Source organism: Moschus berezovskii, chromosome 5 (genome assembly GCF_049115385.1).
Source record: "Moschus berezovskii isolate FMDL1 chromosome 5, NW_MosBer_1.0, whole genome shotgun sequence".
Taxonomy (NCBI): domain Eukaryota; kingdom Metazoa; phylum Chordata; class Mammalia; order Artiodactyla; family Moschidae; genus Moschus; species Moschus berezovskii.
Window position 1 is genome coordinate 95797885 of NC_142464.1, and position 4049 is coordinate 95801933.

At 47.5% G+C, this 4049-nt stretch overlaps 1 pseudogene; it reads right to left on the bottom strand.

Annotated features, from left to right (window-relative positions):
• Positions 1 to 450: 450 nt before the first annotated feature.
• Positions 451 to 546, bottom strand: LOC129562236 (U2 spliceosomal RNA; annotated as a pseudogene).
• Positions 547 to 4049: the final 3503 nt, after the last annotated feature.

Genomic DNA, 4049 nt, shown 5'->3' on the forward strand with positions numbered 1-4049 from the left:
CCATATATTTAAAAAGAAGCTGATAATGAGAAACATTACTGACCATTCTTTGAAGTTTGTAACCTATACTGTCTCCTTTTGTTTAGGGCCCCAAATAAGATGTGTATGAATGCTGCAATTTTGTGTAACTCAGGGATAAACATTCATTGATATCTTTTATCCCTGTAAAACAGTATAATAAAAAGCCTGAAATAATAGTTATATTTATGGGCTCTGCTATTTGTAGAACAAAATCCTTTATAGATAATTTTCAGTGACGAGCCATCACTTTCTTTGATTTTATAATGAGGAAACTTAAATACAGAGGTCTTTAAGTGAAAAACAGAACAACACTGAGGTCTTTATAAAGAGGTGTGACTATACGAAGTTACACAAAGACTGAGAAAATTTTTTGTGACAATAATTCTACCTGCAGGTCAGATTTGCAGCCTAATTCTTAGAATAATCATCATGGGGTCCATTCGTTGTATTATTTTCCTACGTACAACCTTCTTGCTTTAGAATCAGATACTACACTTGATCTTAGCCAAAAGGCCGAGAAGCAATTTGCTTTAGAATCAAAGAGCACCATGCTCCTTCAAGACCAGCAATGCCTGAACCACCTATTCAAAAACTTTCATCTTCATTCTTGCTGGAGACAGCATGCCGACGCGAGGTTTCATCACCTGCTGCCACTAGATGGTGCCTGTTATTGACACAAAGGTTCTTCCTCCCATCTTTGTTTCCTTTAGGTGCCTATAAGGACCTTGGATGATATCAAAGAAACTTGATTGATAAGCTAAAGTAGTGGGTTGGTATCCTAGAAGGTCATTTAGCAGAGAGAGTTATTTATTAAACAAATAAATCATTATCAGTAAAGATTACTTATATTGTTTTTCTAATTCCATTTATTTTTTCTGTTCATTTTTCTTGTTACCAAGCTATGTGAATGCCAATATGAAATGAACAAATAAAGCTTTCTTTGGGCTCATGAGAATCAAGGGACATAGCGTGTTTTAGGATCGGTGAAAAAAAGGTCTCAGAATTCATTGTTCTAGCTCTGAATAGCAATAGCAAAGGTGACCACACGCAGAGATAACAAGAAAAGTTAATCAATGACCTTTCAAAAGAAAAACACATGCATCTCAATTACTGGACAATAGTCAATAGGAAAGGAAATGGAACCTGCGCTTTTAATTGTGGGATAGCAAACATCAAGTAATGAGAATGATAACAGGTTGCTGGCTTTTTGCCAAAGACAACTCTTTTTTTTCTCATTAATATAAGGGACACACAACCCTTCACCCCGTAGTGCTCTAATTCTCTCTCTCTGCTTCCCACCCTACTCTCCAACTTTATACTCCTTTCAGGGTAAAATTTTGTCCATCTTGATAAATGCCTTTAAGGGTTATCTTTTTGGTTTGTGTAAAGGTCAGTTTGATGTATTTTGCAGCAGAATATTGGAAAACGTAAGTTTCTTGGACTTTTCCTTTCCCAAACAGTCACCAACGCTGACCATTCATGGCTGGTTCATGATGATAATGAGAAATTGCCAGCTATGTTGAAAGACATAATCCACAGTGTGAAAAACTGCTGAACAGCAATGGCAAATTCTTAATACAAAAGTGGCTTCTCTTTTCCTGTGAGCTTACTTGGGGGTTGCTGATTCTTGCTAACTGTGTGCTCAGGGACTGAAAGTTAACTTTAACATTAGTCTAAAAACAAAATACAGTTATGGAGGCAAAATCTTTACATTTAAATAAAAAAATGTTTTGAATTTCCCACATTATTGCAGTGGGTCATGTAAAACGTGTGAGCATAGACATAACAACAGCCAGACACATGACATTAATGCATTTCAATTTTACACATTAGATAGTTTCTGGTCATTCCCAGTGTCTCCTGAGCATTAACCAAGGATTTTAAACACACTAGGTTTTTTTTTTTTAAAGGTTCAAGTATATACCTGTTTTGCAAGCATTGGTGAGGTACCATAAATGTCTATTCCAGTTTTAAATACCGGAAAGAAGACTTTTGTCCCCAAGTTATTTTCCTCCAGATTTTTTTCCCCACTAGGGTCATATTAATTATAGGTTAGTATTGAAGACACCCCACTCCAGTACTCTTGCCTGGAAAATCCCATGGGTGGAGGAGCCTGGTGGGCTGCAGTCCATGGGGTCGCAAAGAGTCGAACGTGACTGAGCGACTTCCCTTTCACTTTTCACTGTCATGCATTGGAGAAGGAAAAGGCAACCCACTCCAGCGTTCTTGCCTAGAGAATCCCAGGGACGGGGGAGCCTGGTGGGCTGCCGTCTATGGGGTCGCACAGAGTCGGATGCGACTGCAGCGACTTAGCAGCAGCAGCAGCAGTATTGAAGAAAGGGCTTCCCTTGTGGCTCAGCTGGTAAAGAATCCGCCTGCAATGCAGGAGACCTGGGTTGGATTCCTGGGTTGGGAAGAGCCCCTGGAGAAGAGACGGCTACCCACTCCAGTATTCTGGCCTGGAGAATTCCATGGACTGTATAGTCCATGCGGTCGCAAAGTGTCAGAGACGACTGAGTGACTTTTACTTGCTATTGAAGAAAGAATTTGGAAACAAATCTTCGGCGGAGGTAGGCAGCATGTGACATTATTTTTCTAGGGTTTTATGTGTTCCGGTGGTTACCCTCCGAGATGCAGTTTTGGTCAGTGACTTCCACATGTATATTAAACATATAATATGTATTAATAGGAAATGCACATGGGCTTACATCATATACTGTGTGGCTCAAATCCATTAGGTGGCTCCTCTCTAGCAGTATTCAGAACATTAGACGGTGTCAGTGCCTACAGTCTGTTCATATATTTATGGTCTACTTAACTGATCAAAATGGGGCTGGGTCATTGATATATTATTATTAGTAGTAGTATTTGCTTGGCAAAGAGGACTTACACCTCTATTAGCCTTAGGAACAGAGTAAAAACAATAATCCATTTATATCCTCAAGAAACTCCCTTGGGTGAGTAAAGATGTTTCCCAAACTGTTTGAGGAAGACAGAAGTCATCAGCGACAAGCGAAGGACAAGGCTGACAGCTGCGCTCTGCCCAGACATCCCGTGCTAGAGGTGAACGACTTCACACAGTGTGCTGGCGGCGCGCTCTCTACCTGTTTCCCTCCACTTTTATAAAAGTAGCTTCAAGAGTGATCTGTCCCAGGCACTTCAGTTCTGCAAGAGAGAGGAAGCTCTCGCCGGCGGGGAACTCTCGCAAACCCGACAAAAAGCTGGGACTGAGCAGCCGGCTTAGGGCACGAGAGAGAGACAGAGGCAGAGGCAGAGCCAGAGAGAGCCAGACAGAGGGAACCCGGGGAAGTGGAGGCGGCGGCTCGGGAGCCGGGTCTCCGGTCAGCTCCAGCCGGACGCGGCGCGCAGAGCCCGGGCCCCCGGGGGCGGTGCGGCCCGAGGCCCCTCCCCGCCGCCGCGATGCCCGGGCTGGTGACGCCGAGCGGCGGCCCGGAGCGGTGGGGGCCGGGCGGGCGCGAGCGAGGGCAGGGCCGGGGGGCCGGCCGAGGCCAGTGGCGGCTTTAAATATGGATCGCGGGCTCGCGCTCGTGGCACAGCCTCCGCCACCGCCGCCCTCCCGATCCACCCCCCTCCCCGGGCTCGCTCCCGAGGGGCGTCCGGGCCGGGCGCCGCCGCTGCAGTGGTAGTTACCGGCAGGAACCTCGGCGATCCCCATAAATATGCAGGCGCTGCAGACGGCAAAGTAGAGTAGACGCCCCGCGCTCTCACACACTCACCCGCCACGCACCGCGCGGGCCGTGTAGACATCTGCCCCCGCGCTCGCTCTCTCCCCTCTTTCAGGGTCCCGTCCTGCCGTCTCCGGAGACCCTCCCGGCCCCGCGCCCTCGCCCTGTCCTCGCCTCCCTGCGGCCCGGAGCGCGCACCCACCCGGGCGGCAAAGTTGTGACTCCTCGGGCGGGGGTGGCCGGAGCCCCGCGCCTCGCGCCGACAACTTCCCGCGGTTCGGCCCCGCCGCGCCCCGGGCCCGCGCCTCCCGGGATCCCGCGGGTTCCCGGCTCCCGGCCCCG